The sequence below is a fragment of the Notamacropus eugenii genome, chromosome 2, assembly GCF_028372415.1.
Source record: "Notamacropus eugenii isolate mMacEug1 chromosome 2, mMacEug1.pri_v2, whole genome shotgun sequence".
NCBI lineage: Eukaryota > Metazoa > Chordata > Mammalia > Diprotodontia > Macropodidae > Notamacropus > Notamacropus eugenii.
Genome location: NC_092873.1, coordinates 335,494,611 through 335,514,382, shown reverse-complemented (window position 1 = coordinate 335,514,382; position 19,772 = coordinate 335,494,611). Strand labels below are relative to the sequence as shown.

The 19,772-nt window shown below is 34.9% G+C and overlaps 1 pseudogene; it reads right to left on the bottom strand.

Annotated features, from left to right (window-relative positions):
* Positions 1 to 4,040: 4,040 nt before the first annotated feature.
* Positions 4,041 to 19,772, bottom strand: part of LOC140523038 (S-formylglutathione hydrolase pseudogene) — a 57,086-nt pseudogene continuing 41,354 nt past the window's right edge.

The window sequence follows — 19,772 nt, the reverse complement described above, 5'->3', positions numbered from 1 at the left end:
TTAATCCTTACATATTTTGTCTTCATAAAGTTTTTTTTTTTCTTTTAATCTTGTCTCCACCGTTAGAATGTGAAGTCCTTGAGAGCAGGGGAACTTTTTTTGCCTTGCTTTGTATCCTCAGAACTTAGCACAGTGGTGGGCACGAATCACATGATTAATAAATGCTAATTGACATTCTAATGGAAGTATAAGAAAACAAGTATCCTTTCAACATGTTAGTGTCTTTAACGATTACATAGAAAAGGCAATAAGACAGAAAGAGGTCCTAATGGAGTTTATACTGTGTTTGAAGGTTTTAGAATACCAAAATGAGAGGGAAAGGGAAATATGCCATAAGGAAAGGAGTGAGAAAAGTAAGGATCTTAATACCTCTATTCAGTGTGGTATAAGAAGAATAATATCAAAAGAAGAAGAAGAGTGATAGCATATTATGAACCTAAAATCTTTCTTCTCAACCATAAAGCTAATGTTGAACATACACATGCATTTACAAATATGTTACATTTATTAGTGAAATGAGGAGAGAAAAGGAGATGGAAGGGAAAGGAGTTGTTCTCTGCTAAATCTGACTCAGGTTCTTTCCCTGGTATTTTATGTTTGATGCTAGAATGAAATGAAAAGAGTTATATATCATTCAACAGTTAATAAAATGCAGTTTTCTCAGCCATAGTTAGAGTATCCACATTAAAGACATAACGTAGTGAATCAACTGAGAAAATCTCTCTTGCTTTCTTCTGAACTAGTTTGTATTCTACCAGAGACACATCACAGCATGCCCAGAGCTTCTCACAGTTGTTTTGCCATAACTTGTTCATCTGTTTCCTAAAGGATGAGTATTCCTTCAATTTCTAATCCTTTGCCACCACAAAAGAGCTGTCATAAATGTGTGTGTGTGTATATATATATATATATACATATATATATATACACATATATCTCTACACATATGGATATATGTCATTTTTCTTTTTCTTTGATGTCTCTGGGATATAGACCAGGTAGTGGTATTACAGGAACAAAGAATATGCACAGTTTAATAGTCCTTTGGGCCTTGTTCCAAATTTTTCTCCATAATGGTTGGCCCAGTTCACCCTCCATCATACTGAGATCTGTTAAAGACCTTAGCTTGAAAAGGTAAAGGTCTCCTGCTGCATCCTTGGGCCATCTCCAGTCATCCTGAGCTATATCTCATCATTGAACCCAGAGTACTCTGGAGGAGAAAGTGAGGTTGGTGAATCTGCACAGCCCTCCATCACTCAAATACAATCCACTTGCATGTCATGGCATCATCTCCTTGATCTCATTGTCTTCTTTGAGAACGAAGGACAAACAACAACCATTTATTAATGTACCTACTTTCTCCTCATTCCTCCTGCATTTATCATTTCTGATACATATGAGATAGTAATTCAGAGTTATTTTAATTTGCCATTCTCTAATCAACAGTAATTTAGAGCATTTTTCCATATGAATATAGTTTACTTTGATTTCATTTCTTCTTCTGAAAGCTTCGTACTCATAATATTTACCCATTTATTCATTTGGGGAATGACTCTTATTTTTATAAATTTGACTCGGTTCCATAACCAGTATATATTTGAGGAAAATGAGGCCTTTGTCAGAGAAATTGCTGTAAAAATTTTGATATAATTTCACTGTTTGTGGTACCTTTTAGTAAAATGCAGTTCCATGATTATCAGCTCATGTGGAGAGTTTAAGTTCATTTCTTTCCTCTTTAGATGAATCTTGTCAATGTACATATCCATTTGACTTCATGTTGTCAGAAATATAAAATTCTGAGAAGATGAATTTTTAGGAACATACATTTGTTTGATGTAGGTAGACAAGACATTGTTTGAGGGAAAAAAAAGACCAAATTCAAATGATAGGACATTATGATGATCATACTAATAGAGGGGAAAAAATTGATCCAACATTCAGGATTGAATTCTCAACTTCTAGCTAATTTTTTATTTCTGGATTTTTTTTGGGAGAGAGGTATCAGTGCAGGTTTAGTGGAGGATTTAAAATAAAAAAGGAATTTGAAGATTAGATTCATCACCATAGCTATTTCCGGCATTTCTATTGAAAACATGCTGAAAACAACATTGGCTACATCCATCATATCACAGAGTTCATTTTATAAATAAATTGACATTTGGAGCTGTTGACAGCTTGAAAAGTTTGTGTTCCAGATAGAGTTTCTTAGAGTGAAGTGTAACAAGGGTCGTCTTACAAACTATGTACAGAGTTGCTCTTCCTGGTTCTAGTAGAGCATAAAGTAGTCTAGACTATTTTCTTCCAGTTATTTGGTGACCCAAAAATGAAAAAAATAGACTTTTAAAAATGATATGGAAAATCCTGTGTGATCCCTTGTTCTTCCCTTACCCCATGACAACAGCATAATTAGGTTTCAGTAGCAGCCTCCCAGCAGATTGGAAAAGTAGCTGAAAGTTGCTACTAAATTTGTTTGAAGTTGTTCTATATGGATATTATATATTTAGAATGTTTTATATGAATATACTACTTGTCTCTTAAGTTAATTATATTGCATAATGCCTCTGATATTTTCTAATAATTAACCTTTTTATTTGTTCTAAGAATTTCCATAGTCTCATTGAATCATTGAATTCTGTTTCTTTCATTTTATGTTTTAGTGTGCTTGTATAAGGGCAAGTAGGTGGCACAGTGGATAGAGTACAGGGCCTGAAGTTAAGAAGATTCATCTTTGTGAGTTCAAATCCAATCTCAGACACTTACTAGCTGTTAACCCTGTTTGTCCCAGTTGTTCATGTATAAAATGGGAAGGAAAGATCAAACCACTATATTATCTTTGCCAAGAAAAATGCAAATGAGATTATAGAGGGTCAGACATGACTGAAATGACTAAACATCAACAAATGATTCTTAAAGTCTCATTGAGTTATTCCTTGTTTCATTTCATGTTTTAGGGCATCCTATGCTTGTACAAGATTATCCATATTTGGTTCTAAGTTTGTTTACTTCTTTTTTAATTTTATTGTTAATTTATGGAATAAAGCAAGCATTTCCAGATTTTTTTCTAGCTCTAGATTTATGAACTTATCAAACATTAGCAGGAACCATGTCTTATTCTCTGTCTCTATATCTAGTGTACCAATATGTACTTTGGACTCTGTTTATCTGTATCTCCTTGCATATTCACCTCACCTATTAAAGTCTTGAGTAGTCTTATAGGGGCATTGTAGAGTTTCCTGGCTTCAGAACCTCTGTGCTGAACTCAGCTTATCAGTATTACCATTCATGATTACTTAAACATAGGTCGGTGATATTTGACTTCATCCCCTACAGTAGTCCCATCTGCCTTAATCTGTGATTATACAGACTTCTGGCAACATGGCATTACCTGTAAACAGAAAATCCATAGGTATCCAACTATCTTCTTGTGAAATATGGAATCACAGGTTATAGGTGTTTCTTTTTTTTTCAGTTTTCCTAAGTAATTTCATCTACTGCTATTTTCCATTCTTCTTTTCTCATGAGATCCTACACTATCTTTTCTGTTGAATATTCCCTGACTTCTCCCAGTTTATCATTATTCTTCTCTGAATACTTCAAGTGCTTCTTGACTATATCAATCATTAAGCACTGGTATTTGAATTTATATTATCACTTTTCTCTTCATGTAAATGTCTACTTTTTCCAGGTTACTTATAAGTGACTTACAGGTAGAAACAAAACCTTACCCTCCTTCATATTTGAAAGAGAACCATGTGCACAATAGGTATCCATACTCTGCTTCCTTCCTTCTGGGACTCCACTTGGCCCTTAGTTCTTTAGGGCCAAAGTTGCTTCTTAAGAAAAGGGCAACCACTATATCTAAAGACCACAATGTTTTACACACACACACACACACACACACACACACACACACACACACACACACACACACACACACACACACATTATTTGGAAGATGACAAGCATTTAATAAAAATTAAAAGTGAATGTTCATAGGCAGTAATTTTTCATGTATAATTCTATGTTTTCAAAAGTTCAGCTTACATAGTAACTTTCGTGATTGTGAAATTACTTGTATATGCAGTATTCAAGTATTTTGCATGATATCTCATGCGATCATTAACAAAAGTTGCAATGAAGTAGTAGTTATGATAATACTCTTCTTGCAATCGAAAAACAGCTGCAATTTTTCACTCTGCACAGGCAACTATAAAGTTGTCAGGAAGTAATTGACCATCTTTAAGGAACTAGTCATTTTTGCCTTGATTGATTAATATGTCGAACTGAGAGTCTGGATAAGATTTCACAAAATGAGTAACAACATATGCCTCCCACTTACTTAAATATCCACTGAAGGTCTTTCCTCTACCCCTCCTCAACACAATCCAGAGCATTGGATTGCACATTGGGAGAATGCTGACATAGATTTGTATTTTCCAGGATTCTTCAGAGCACATATCAGAGCTCCACGGTCTCCCATAAAATGACCAATAGATACCTTTTCTGAGTCAGTTAGAAAATTGACATTTATCAGTTTAGGAACTAATATCTTACATAAGAGTATATTTTATAGTTGACTTTCCAAGGCTCTTCAGTGGCATTTATGTAAAAACCAGCACCAGTATTAAAGTCCCAACTGTCACTTTCTCCTTTAATATTACATCTACATGGACAAGTATCTGGTTCAACAGCAAGGCCATGTTCTGCTGCAGCTTGGTGATAACCAGCTTTTGGGATAAAATTTTGTTCTGTGCAAGTTAAACCAGACAGTAAAGTACAGGACATGCTCTAGTTTCTGCCTTCAATAGTAAGTAGATTCCAAACTTCATTTTGTGTTTAATTCCACATTGTCATGCTCATAAACTTTCTGAAACCCCTGGAAGCACTTGTTGCTGGAAATCTTTTTCAAGGCCCTAATTTCTTTGCTATTCAGTTGTATTCAGCTGCAAATGTTTTCCCACTTACTGACACAAGGTGACTGACAGAAGGTGGATGATCCTAGGTCAGTGTAGATGGAGGTAGAAGTAGCTGACGTCGAGGATAGAACCTATCTTAGTTTTAAAATCTCTTTCCATCACTTGCCAAGTTCAATTTTGGTCAACTACATTTATATATATATATATATATATATATATATATATATATATATATATATATATATATATATATATATATATATATATATATATATATATATATATTTATACACATAGAGAGAGAGAGATATTCATCATATATATTGTATCTATATATTCATTATGTTCCTACCATGTATAAGTTAAATGCTAAGTGAGTTGAAAAATTTCAGTAAAACCTTGTTGTTCCCTTTATAGAACTGTTTAGTACTGTTTTATACTTGAGAGAACTTAATTAGGGAACTACATGTCATTTGATACAGTTATAGAATATAAAAAGAAGATAATGAAGATGTATCTCTGTAAACATATTAAAGAAGTATAAAGAAGGGTTTATAATTTATCATTCCTTTTCCAAAATGTCAGGAGATTTTTCAGGCAAAAAAAAAAAAATGCCCTAAAAGGCAGGTAGCCAATGGCTGGTTGAAGATTCAGCTATAACAGTAGTGATCCTTGGAAAAATAAAGCATATTTTCTGGGGAGTTTGTTGAAACTGGCTATCAATCTGAAGAGTGTGAGCTTTTCCAGAACAAAAGAAAGACATTTTTGGAAGAATAACAATCCAATTCTTGGGAATTCTCCTATCTACTTGATGGGGAGGGGACTTCTTCCTACTTCCATCACCTGATCAGCCATTAAGTAAACCCTTTTCTTGGACCTTATTTCTCAAGGATGAAGCCATCTTTTCTACTGTGTAAACCTTTCAAAGGGCTTATTTCAAGAGACAAACTTTCATCTTACCAATATCATCTTCTTAGAGAATGTTGGATGCAGATGGGGAAGAAATCCTATTGTACTTCAGTATTTGATATAAACTCATCTGCTGGCTAAGACTAAAATTCATGATATACCATACCCCAAAAGATAGCTAGACCAAGTATGAACATGCCTAGTAAAGACACTGGGCTAGGGAGAACAACATGAGAACTCATTGAGAAAGAACAGGAATCACCAATCTGTAGCATGATTGTGAACTGCTTTGTCTACACATGCTCCCTAAAGAGGTGTCTCTCTACTTGTGTGTTCCATTCACTACTCGATAGTAGTGTGTTCTCTAAGCACTATACTTTCTTCCTATTGAAACTGTGTAGTTTTGGGGGAGTGTTCATAAGATCTATAAGAGTAGTGTTTTCATTACTATTGTTTTTTATAAGAAATTTCAGCAAATGTCTTCACTTTTTGTTAGAAGTTATAATCAACTGACTCTCCATTTTCCATTAAAAGTAATGCTTCGCATACTTTTTTAACTTTATTTTTCTTGGTGTGCATATGTGTATGTGTGCATGTGTGTGTGTGTATGTGTGTGCATGCTTTCTTTTGTGACATGGCTAATATGGAAATAAATCATGCATGGAAAAAAAGTTATTCTTCATTTTAATTCCATGGAACATCATGCCTTCTACTAGAATCAGTTGGTTTTTGAAATTTAATTATCATGCTAATTGATTCAGCTTTTTTTTTTTTTTTAACATTCAACTGTCTGGCCTAACTGCCATGGGCTGCTGGGTCCTTCTTACCCAACTCAGGTCTTCAGTGATCAGCCACATAAATAGAATGAAAGAAGAGACCTCCAGAGTCAAACAGAAGTGTAGGCTTTATTCTGGATACCAGCTACATGTCAGCATGCAGGACGAGTTCTCCCCATGGAGCCCCCTTCTCCTTCTGGAGGAGAGAGTAACCGAACCCCCTCTGAGTATGAAGGGCTAGTGCTCCCTGTGGGAGTCCCCCACAGGAGCACCATTCTCCCTCTTGAGGAACAAGGAAAAAGGAACCCTCAGGCTTTCCTGTCCCCATTTAAGCTCTCCCCCTGCTGGTTCGCTCGTGGACAGCATGCATGCTCTCAGCCCCTTAGCCAAATAACAACAGGTGTGCTCAGACCACAGACCAATCTCAAGGGTGGAATGCTCTCCCCAGCAAGTTTCCACTGAGAAGAGGTGGAAAAACAAGATACCTCATGTCTCACTCCTCAATTCTCAGCTGTTCCCTGGGGGGCCTCGTGAGAGCTCTGCTGTTTAGAAGCCCTCACCTTTACCTGACCTGAGACTGTTCACGTGAAAACCGAGCTTACACCCCAACATTCAACACCTTTTCAGTAGTTGCTTCTGGTATGAGGGCTGAAGAGTAAACCACTAAACTCCTCCAAAAGCTTTTTAGATTATAAATTCCCTGAAGACAAGGACTGTCTTTTTTTTCTTATGTGTGTACTCAGCCCTAAAAGTAGCTATTGCTACATTGCTGATATTTAATAAATATTTATTGAACTGAATTGAACTGGCTACTAATCAAGGTAAAAATACAGAAGGGTTTTGTTGGGCATAGTTTCAGTTGTGTAGACAGCCAGAATACCTTGAAACTGAGGTCCCTACCTTCTGGGTAAAGGTAATCCTGACTCTCTTGTGTCTCCATGAAGGTTGCGATTTGTACTGTAGGATATGAAACTTGTGATGGAAAGTCAAGAAATGTACCAATATACGTGTATATGTATGTGTGTGTGTGTGCATATATACATACATGTAGGTGTTTATACATATGTATATGATGGTATATGTATATGTGTGCATGTATGTGTGTATATGTGTGTATGTGTGTGTGTGTATAGATATATGTATATATAATAGACTAGTTTTAGAAAGCCTGCTATAGGATGACTAACTGTGGAATTTGATTCTGAAGTATCTATGAGCCCAGAATGATGATGCATAATATTCTTTTGATTGGCCTTCAATACATGGACATTAAGGGGTCCTTTGCACGTACTTTGAAGAAGCTTTTTCCAGAGTTCAAGAAACATATGTGCATGTGCAACAGGGAGTAAGTCTTGTCTAGAGATCTGACAGGACAAAATAGTGTCTCAGGCTCAATATAGGTCACACTTACTATTTAGTCTTTCTAGGAAAATAGTGTTACACAGAAACATTAGATTCTATAGCTAGTTCCTTTAAAGATGCCTGCCATCTGGACCTCAATTGGTCTAATTACTCATCAAACTGGTAGTAGTTCTCTTGTAAAACCAAAACAAAACCCTGCACTTTCTCAACCTTGACGATGCATATGCTGACATTTCAAACCCCTCCTTTGCTCTTGATTGTAGGACAAATTCCCTTTAAATAGGGTTCACCCAGGAGTTCCCAGACCAACAGCTTGTTGCTTAGCAAGACAGTTAATCCACAAGCCTATAAACTGAAACAGTCAAGAGAGAGTTCAAGACAGCTAAATATGGCAAGGGACCTGGAGCTAAACTTATCCTTCTACAGAGCGTATACAAATGTCATCATTAGCATGGTTTGGGGAAGGATGCTAAAAAAAAAAATGAGAAAGGGGAAAGCAAATGTAAAAATTCACCAGAATAAAAGGTAACTTTAGAGAAATGGTATCCAACTCAAAAAGAAAAGGATTTCTACAGGCCATATATTGACTTAGAAAACCACAAATTAACATTATGTTATATTTTATTTTATTTTATTCATGTTATTGAACATCTCCTAGTTTCATCCTAAACTAGTTTGGGCTTTATGGGGAATTTTGCTGTAGCAAATTTGACACTTCTGCTTTAAAGAATCTAGGAACTGAAAAAAGAAAAGAACTTTAATTTAGTTGTGTTGACAGCTACTCATATGCATAGTGCCCAAAGATTTAATGCCAAAGCATTTTTTATTTAGGTTGCAATTCATTTCTTGCTTTGGGCTTTAAACTGGTCAAATTGGCTTTTTATATTCCAATGCAATCCATAATATTTAATAGGAGAAAATATTGTACAGTATATAGTGTTTCTTAAAATGTGGTTTGCTACCTCATGACCAAAAATTAATTCAAGATCGAATGCATAAAGAATCCGAGGTGTTTCTGGCAGTGCTTGCTTATGTTGCATCACTCAACTTCATTACAACCTTGGTTCTAAACACACAACATGCACACTCTGCACTGTGCATGCTGTCATGCCATACAACTCCAACACCTCAGCTCAGATTTGAGAGTTTTATCTTTAATAAACAGCAAAATTATACATCAAAAATTTTCCAAATTACTAATAAAATATTATTGGAAACTCAAATTAAAACAACTCTGAGATCATACTTTATATCCATTAGACTATGAAAGATGACTGAACAAAACAAAATAAATAACAGAAAAAAAGAAAAAGCAAATTGAAGATAATTGGAAAGACTATGAGAGAACAGGCATTATTAGTGCAGCTTTCAACTGACCTAGTCATTATGGAAAATAATTAAGAAGTCCAAAATGTCATTAACATATTCTTCAGCCTAAAGATATCACTATTAAGCATGTATGCCAAAGAATTAAAAGAAAGACGGAGTGGATCTATATGTTTACAAACATTAATAGCGGTATTTTCGTTGTAGCAAAGAACTAGAAATTAGTTCATCAGTAATTGAACTAAATATGGTATATAAATACAATTAAATATTTTTGAGCCATAAGAGATTCTGATAGTGATAGATTTAGAGCAGAGAGAAGATAATAGATAATAGAACCAGGAGAACACATTCATACAATGATCACAATATTGGAATGGAATGCAACTTAGAAAGATTTGAGAACTTTGACCAATAAAATGACCCAACAATGATTTAAAATGAATAATGATGAAGTACATTTTCTACCTCCTGACAGAAAAGAGTGATGAACTAGATTGTTATATTGAGATCTGAATTTTTGTGCAATACTCATATCTAGATTTCTTTTCTTTGACTATGGTCATTTGTTATAAGGGATGATATGTGCGTGCATGTATGTATGTATGTGTATGAGCACATATATATATAGTCATGTGTATGTACACACACACACACACACACACACATACACACAAGGCAGCTAGGTGGTGAAGTAGACATAGTGCTAGTTCTGGAGTGAGGAAGACTTATCTCCTCGAGTTCAATCTAACCTCTGACACTTACTAGCTGTGTGAGCTTGAGCAAGTCACTTAACCCTATTTGCCTCAGTTTTCTCATGAAAAATGAGCTGGAGAAGGAAATGGATGGCAAATCACTCCAGTATCTTTGCCAAGAAAATCATATATACACACACACACATATATACACATGCATGTATATATATGTGTATATATACATGCATGTATATATATATATGTATATATGCATGTATATATACATATATACATGCATGTATATATACATACATATATATGTATATAGACACATATATTTGTTGCTCAGATGTTACCTACATTTATATACACATATCTATATACACACATATATGCATAAACATATAAACACATATACAGAATGACAGAGAAAAAGAAAAAAAGACAGAGAAAGAGACAGAGAGAGAGAGAGAGAGGGAGGGAGTATCACATGAGTAGTTGTCTCAAAGAGATGAGTAGAATATGTTCTGGACAGTTTGGGATTCATAACCTAATGCCACGGAGAAATGTTTATTTCCTCAAGAAGACATGAACTTGTTTTCTGAAAGATTTAAGTATGACATTTCTGGACTAGAATATTTGTCTCATTTTTGATAATTAATCAATTCTCCTATAGCAGGATCAAATCTTTCCTGATGGGTTTTAGGGGTACCCTTTGGAGACTGGTGGCATCTTTTTTTCTTAATGCTATTGCCTTGAGCTCCCATTCCATTGTATTCTGCCCAGCATTAATATCTAGCAATGTCATTTACCCAATTATTATCAATTAGTTTTTATTAAAAGAATATTTGCTGAAATGACAAAGAAAGAGTAAGAGAAATGAGCATTTTCCCATAGCTCCTAGGGGTACTCCCCTATAACACCTCAGTTTCAAGAAGAATTGACACAAATTTAAATTATTTTCTCTGAAATATTTTCCATACCTTATTTACTTGCAAATTAAGCAGAGCTGATGGATAAGTTGCTGTTCCTCCATCTTATCTGTCTTTGATCTATAATTCATCAAGAAAGTTATGTTGGACCTTGATCTTCACCTCTTATTCATCAAATGACAGCTCAAAGACCCCTATTGGCTGACTCCCTCAATCTTGTGAAACTCACAAAATTACAGCCTAGTCTAAAGTTCCTTTAGCTAAAAATAGGAATAACACACACACACACACACACACACACACACACACACACACACACACACACAAAGTTAACAGTGATATTTATGCCATATATTGAACCATTAGGGAAACAGGCAACTGACAGTATGAAGCCCACTGCCTCTAACTGCTATTACTTCTCTCAGTAATACTGAGGTGTTGGCCATTCATAGGTCTATGGCAGCTTTGAGTGTGATAGGGCCTGAAGCTCCTCTTTCAACTGGAGGAAAACCCACAGTAGTTCATCTTTCTTGCTCACCAATAGAGAAGGAGAAAGGGCCAACTCTGCTAAGCATTGCTGTCTACTGTAAACATTATCAGTTCTGGGTTCATAGTCAATCAAAAAAGTTATGTTCTTCATGCAGTAAAGAGACTATAAACAGTTAGATGTCAGGTTCTTGCTCTGAATTCGGGAACAGTGCTCTTCTATTACATGTCATTGCACCTTTCCCAAAGTATGTTAGCTTCTTCCATAAGGGCTGGCAGGAGGCAGATCATACTGCATATATTCTGATAGTGTCAGGGATATTATCCTGTTACAGAAGTAACTTATGTGTCAAATATTCAGAGGGGGTCCATATCTTATTACTGTTTGTTATTTTTTCATAGGAGGTTAAAAATGACATTAGAAATTTATTATGATACAATATTGTAAGCAGGATTTTGTCCTCCAAAGAAAGAAAAATAGAAAACTCTTTAGTAATTCAGTCAAATGTATTATCTTATAGTTGATTTATTAGCTATCAATTTGGTGCATTATCTGGAAATATGGTGAAAAGAAATGAGTATAAGGAGGAGATATTAACAATGATTACATCTTAATAAACATCTTTGTATCAATGTCCATAAAATTTGAAGGTAGAAAGAGAAAAATATTAACCAAGGTGCCATTAAGATGATTTAGAATACCACCTCCTGGAAGACAGGAAATAAATAACGGTATTATAACTAATATTTCTACAGTATTTATTGTGTTCCAGATGCTGTGCTAAGGGCTTTGCAATTATTAACTCATTTTATTGTCACATCAATCATAGAAGATAAGTACTATTATTTTTTTCATTTTATAGATGAGGAAACTGAGGTTTCCTTGCCCAGGGTCACACAGCTTGCAAGTGTCTGAGACAGGACTTGATCTCAAGTATTCTTCTTTCCAGATAAGGTGATCTATCCACTGTGCTACCTTTTATCTGCTTCCTACAATAGCAATTAAATTGTATGTACAGAAGACATTTTAGTCTTAATGTTGATAATATTATTGCTTATGTCTATGTTCAATTGTATAGTCATGTCTGACTCTTCTTAACTCTCTATGGGGTTATCTTGGCAAAGATAGTAGAGTGGTTTGACATTCCATTCTCCAGTGGATTAAGGAAAACAGAAGTTAAATGACTTGCCCTGGTTCACATAGCTAGTGAGTATCTGAGAGTAGATTTGAACTCTAGCCTTCTTGACTGCAGGCTGAGTATTCTATCAACCAAACCATGGAGCTACCTCCTTAGCTAATGAATAAAAAGAGATCTGAAATGGGTGGGGTGGGGGAAGTAAATGCTAAATACTGAACAAAAAAGAAAAAAAATGGTTTCTGCCCCCAAGGAACTGGGTACAGAAGAAGGAGGTGAATGAAGACAGCATATACACAGGTAAGGAAATAGAAAGTATATACACAATAATACATAGTTATCTCAAGAGGGAGAGAATACTTAAAGTGGAAGATTAAATGCCTCAAGTAGAAGATGTTATCAGGGATCTGCTTTTAAAGAATGAGTGATTCATTCTAAAAGGCAGAAGTGAGAAGTGAGCACATTCTATACACTTGTAAAGGAACAGAGGTGAGAGATAGGATGCCATGCATGGGGAAACCACTGACAAACTAGTTTTAACTATATTAAGAGTATGTGACATGAAATAAGACTAGAAAGGTAAGTGGGAAACAAATTGTGTATTTAAAGATATAACTTCAATAAGCAATAATGCAACCTAAAGTTTTTTTTTTCTAAAATCCCCTTGTTTAACCTTCCCGTAATCATCTGCTCACTCAAACATATTCAAAGAAATTCAATTTATTTATTTTTAGGAATTTAATCTTTTTCATATGGAAGACATGACTTGAGACTGAGGAAGACACGCAGATGAATTAGTTATGGTTCCTAATACCCACTCCCTTTGTATCAAAGATAAGAGCAGGTTTCTTTTGGGACATTTAACATAGAATACATATATAAATGACAAATACAGCAGTGAAGCAAGAGTAGCTTTTCTCCAGTAGAGATCCATGAAATTTTCTCAGTGGTTGTAAACTTTGCCAGTGAACATCTGAAAACAAAGATGACCTACATTCAAGATTGCAAAGAAGAAACTCAATAATTCTGTTATGTGAAATATTCAGCCTCAAATGATTTCTTGGGGGCAAATTGTCCTCAGTCTTTTAGTCATATACTAACTACAACAATGACCCAGTTTGTAGCACTTTGAATGGCTATTGTTATACACTTGATGTGATTATGAGTTGATTATTATATTATTTTTTTTTCAAATAATAAATGAATAGAGTTCTGATGATTGTTAGCTACTCTGTGGTAAATCTCATTTTTCCCCACCCTAATTATTTCTCTGGGAGTAAGACATATTAGAATCACAAAATCCCAGAGTGGGGAGGAACATCAAAGACCATCTAGCACAGCCTTTAACTGAATAAAATCTCCTTAAAAATAGCTAAAAGGTGATCATTGGTTGAGACAGACCTCATTACAGGATATCAAAAAGAACTTCTGGAGATAACCAGAGATAGATACTTACAAATAATTACTAGGAAGTTTTTCCTTACTTCAGATCTAAATCTACCTCTCTTTAACTTTCTCCTATTGCCCAAATTCTACCTTCTGAGGACAAGCAGAGTAAGCTTAATCACTACTAGTTTGAAGATTACAAAGGAAGTATATATTGTGGTTATAGCTATATCTGGGACTAATGTTGATAGAAACTGATTGCTAATAGTTCATTATTAGCACACTGTAACTATAAGGATAAAAGTTTCCATGTATTAGAAACATCCGTGAGGAAAATTTCATTATGTCTAATTATTGAGCAATGACTTCCCTCTTTTGGTCTCATTTTTCCCATCTGTTAAATGAGATGGAACTAAAAAAATCCTTTCCAGCTCTAACATTCAAAGTTGTTATGACTCTATGATTCTGAATCAGCTCTGAAGCTCTCCATGTCTCATTGAGCTATGGAGAAGTGATCCTGGGTTTCTAAAAGCTAAGTCAGAACAAAGAACACAAACTTTTTAGATCCTTCCAATTAAAAAAAAAATATTCCATGATGGGTCTGGAAGGCCTTCCAATTGGAAGACCAGCACAGTAAAGTTCCAAGTTGTTCAGCCCAGCCTTCGAAGATTTGAAGGAGGAGGATCATTTTTTTTTAACCATTGCATTTTATAAAGACTATGTCTGTAAAGGCATGAATGAGATAGAAGCTGTGTTAGTGAATCATTATCCACACTGATTAAATTATCCATCTTTTGAAATATAAAATAGAATCCTCTAATAATTGTTCCTTAAGCTTATATCACTTCATTAAAGATTTTGGAAACCTTGAATACGAAGAGAGGGGATATTCCAAAAAGCAGACTGTTAAAAAAAACACCTTACACTAATATGCTGGAGCATTTCTATTTATTATAGTACACTATACTTAGTGATTAACTCATGAGTGTTATTATCTATAACTTTTCTAATCTAGTCATCTGAGAAATATGTATTAAAGTCCTAATATATTCAAAGTACTGGGTTAATCTCTGGATACACAAATGTGGAAAGGAAAAAGGAAAGGAAAGGAAAGGAAAGGAAAGGAAAGGAAAGGAAAGGAAAGGAAAGGAAAGGAAAGGAAAGGAAAGGAAAGGAAAGGAAAGGAAAGGAAAGAAGAAAGGAAAAAGGAAAGGGAAGGAGAAAGGAAAAAGGAAAGGGAAGGGAAGGGAAGGGAAGTGAAGGGAAAGAAGGAAGAACACAAAAGGGTTCCTCTCCTGAAGTAGTTTACCTTTCATGGAGGGGAAGTGGGGCCACATTGTTAAACAAATAAGTAAATCCAAAATGCATAGAATTGCAGTCATTTTGAAAGGAGATAAGAGTAGCAAACTAACGACTTGGGAGGTTAGAAAAGGTCTACTAAAGGTTGTGATACTTGCTCTGAACCTTGAGGGGAGTTCAGGATTCCCAGAGGCAGAGGTGAAGATGAGGGAGGGCATTCCAAGCATGAGGGACAATTTGTGAAAGTCCTGTAGGTTGGAGATTGTAGAGTGTGCTCAAGGAACAGCAGGTTTGTCACTCTATGAAAGGGTATTTTTTTTTCTTTTTCCTTCTTTTTAATTCCACTCCATAGTCAATTTTTGTTTTTCATCTACCTTCAAGTCAGTTTAAAGAAAAAGAAGACTGATTCCTCTCTTGTGATATAGAAGACTGGGAAAGAAAAACCAAAATACAAGAGATTTCCTTCTCTGAAAAGATTTAATAGTAATCATTGTTGTAAAAGAACATTTTTTAAAAGTACAAAACAAAGGGCTTTCAAAGTAGTCGAAGGCTAATGTAAAGTGATATATTTCAGACTGGAGAATATGGTGTAATTTACTCCTGTCACTGCTGCCTGTTTATTGTGTTTGTCTGGTTGGCCTGGCAACCAGCTCATGCCATTTCACTCATTTTATAACATTCCTATAAATGTTAGGTAGGGCCTGGATTTATTATATACTGTCAACACCTAAAATGGAACGCAATGCTTAATGTAGTTTATTTGGCTGTGTGCCTTTCCCTCCTTTAAAAAACAAATCTCATATATGTGTGATTTTGTGTGTGTGTGTGTGTGCGCACATATGTGTATGTAAAAGTTTTTAAAAAAAGAAAAAAGCACAGCAAAGCTTCCAAAAGAAAAGTAGCTGGAGCAGAATTGAAGTTGGGTGGCACAAGTTAATGTCAAAGGAACATTTGAGCTAGGAAGCTTCTGCCATAGTGGTGTTGGGTGGGAAGTTCTGACTCACATTATTTGTGACTTTGGTTTGGAGGGACAGAGGGCCAGGAGGCATGTTTATTGGTGTGTTTATCATCTCCCAAAGAAGCCAGATGACCCAATTACCTCTGTCCAGAAAGGCCTCCACCAAGTCATCAAAGGATGAATCATAAGACCTATTAGAGCTTGGACTGATTTCTTTCCTTCTTATTAACATAATTTTTTTTTCTTTCATATGTCTACACTATGACAAGTCAGATTTGATGGAGGCCCAAGGGTTGTGATCCCAGAGAGGCTATTTTTTTGGATAGACCCAACCAAACTGACATATACTATTTAGCTAGCAGGAGCACTAAGGTGAAACAGATTGAGAAAGTAAAAGTGGTTTAGAAATATTAAGGGGAAACATGATCCTCCAGCCAAAGCCAATGGCGGCAGACTCTGCAGAGCGGTAATGAAAATCACAGACGGGTATTTTTGCTTTTTTGTGAATGGTCAAGTACATGTTGAATAAGTCTCCTATTCATCCAATATCTCTCAGGAAAGGAGGTTTGGCCATGATATAGAGTGGACTTTTGTTCATGTGTTTGCATGAACAAACCCCTGAGCAAGTCATTGAATCCTGAGATATCCTGGCTCACCAGGATCTGCAAAGGTTATCTAGTTCATGCCCTTGTCACCATGTAGGACTCCACTAAAACATTTGAGACTGACAAGAATCTATTCCAGGTTATATCCAAAGATCTTTGGTTATTGTAAAATCCTGTCAACAGTTGTTTGATTCTACAACTTGCCAAATTATCTTCTAATAATAGGTACAATGTTTTTATATTTGTTGCAATTAGTGTGAATTAATTAATTTTCGTTGTATATAATATCTTTTGAAATAACTAGAATATTCTTTCCTCATATCTAGCTGAAAACCATGATGGATTACAAGCACAGGAACATTTTATTAAGGCATACATGGAGATACTAATGAAATTTGTTAAAACATTAAGAGAGGGAGTGTTTTACAATGGTTAGGTAATTCTTTCAGAAAAAAAGAATGTAGGCCATTCAGGGACAAGTACTACTATTTTTTTTCCATTTTCTTTTTGTATTCCCCTACTCCTTAGGACAGTGCTTAACACATAGAAGTTTCATAAGAATCATTTGTTGATTTGGATTGGATAATTTTTTTGTCTTCGTTTCAAGTCCTGGCTCATTTTTTTTTTACTTAGCTCTATAATATTGGGCAAGTCATTTTTAAAAAGAGCAATAAAATATCTTCTTGTGTATATATATATGTATATATATATATATACATATATATATATATATACAATGAATTTAAAGTTTGCAAAACAATTTACATATGTCATTTTACTTGATCCTTCCAGTGCTGGGAGGTAGGTAAAATAATTATCCCATTTTACAGATGAGGAAACTGCGACTGAGACATATTGAGCAACTTCCTCAGGATCACCCAGCTAGCATGTGTCAGTGGAAAGATTTGAGCTCACTATTTCTTGACTCATTTCAGTGTCCAACAGTTTATCCCCTAACTTCTCTGAGACATAATTGCATCATTTGTAAAACGAAAGTAATGATATTTGAACCACCAACCTCTTGGGGTCACTGTACAGAAAGTAAAGTTAAAAACATTTTATGAACATGAACTAATAGTAGTTTTAAATGTGGTTGCTTCATTGATATAATCACCACTAGAAAAGTAAAAAAAAAATAAAGTTTATTATAGATATGTACACATTAAAAATTATTTAGGATTTTTAATTGTCTTTTTTTAACCTCAGAAGTCATTTTAGAAGAGTAATAATAATATCCTTTTGAATGTATATAATACTTTAAAGTTTGTAAAACAATTTGCATATGTTATCTCATTTGATCCTCTTCATTCTGGGATTTAAAAAAAATTATGATTCCATTTTACAGATGAGAAAACTGAGAGATATTGAACAACTTAATCATGATCATCCAGCTAGCATGTTGTAAGTGGGGGAAAATCTACACACACAAACACACACACACACACACACACACACACATATATAGTTACAAAGAGCTGTCAGATTCATTATGTTATCTGATCTTCACAACAGCCCTGTGAGTTAAGTATCATAAGGTAATAGAGTTAACAAGAAATGAGATATCGTCAAGTGCTCAGGACAATGTCTGGCACATAGTAAGAACAATACAAATGATATATTTTACAGTTTATGAAACTGAAGCTAAATATTTTAAATTGTGTGTTCATCCTTTGTTGTCGAAGAAGACTATGCCATCAGAGAAATGATGACATGACTTGCACTTGAATATTTTAAATTGATTCATCCAACATCTTCTGTTGTTATTACTAAGTCATTTGACTCATGTCTGACTCTTTGTGACTCCTTTTGTTTTGTTTTAATGTTATTGTTTTGTTTTTGAGTTTTTGATTTTGGCAAAAATACAGGAGCAGTTTGCTATTTTCTTCTCCAGCTCTTTTACATATGAGAAACTGAGGCAAATAGACTTTAGTGCCTTGCCAAGGGTCACACAGCTAGTAAGTGTCTGAGGCCAGATTGACACTTATGAAGATGAGTCTTCTTGATTCAAAGCCCCAGTGCTCTATCCACTGTGCCATCTAGCTGTCTTATATCACACATCTACTTTATGGTAAAGTTAAGATATATCCCCAGATTCTATAAGTATCATTGTCATGCTATGAAATTAACTCATGTATGTTTTTTCTGTAGTTTACAAACTGTCTGATTGAATTATCTCCTTTACCCCATTTTTTTTTTCTGTGCTTTCTATGTCCTTGAATGATAGAATAATTCAGCTATTGTCAAAGTGTGGTCCAGAGAACCTGGGGTTGGGGGGGATTCCCTGAGACCCATAAAGGGGATTTTGAGCTCAATGTTCATAATAATGCTCAGATTCTTTAATGTCTAATGTGGTGAATATCAATAGCTATCGCCTATATAAACAAAAACTCTTTGGGATTCTCAAGAATTTTGAAGAATCAAAGGGGTCTTAAAATCAAAGAGTTTGAGAACCATTGACATGTTTTGCCTGATATTGAGACCTTTAATATTTATCTACATAATACATATGGTAAAAATGTGAAAATTACGCTCCCATTTTTGTTTTTACTTTTTATGTTTTCTTTCTCCTACAAAATTCATCATCACCATCATGTCAACATTTATATAGCACTTTGTGCTAAGTGCTTTACAAATATTATCTATTTTAATTCCTACCACTGCATAGCCTAGAAGGTAGATACTAATATTTTCCCTATTTTCAACATGAGAAAACGGAGGTAAACAGATTAAGTGACTTGCCCAGGGTCACATACCTAGTAAATGCCTGAATCCAGATATGAACTCAAGTCTTTCTTACTTCCAGACCCCACACTCTATCCACTGCACTACCTAGCTGCCTAAGTAACTAGTTTGATGAAACTTTTCACTAATGTGACTGGTGATTTGATATATTGACCAAATCAGGAAGTAGTTTTAGAGTAATAGAGATAAATCTAGATAGGTATTATGCTATATTGGATAGAGAGCCAACGTTAGAATCAGTAAA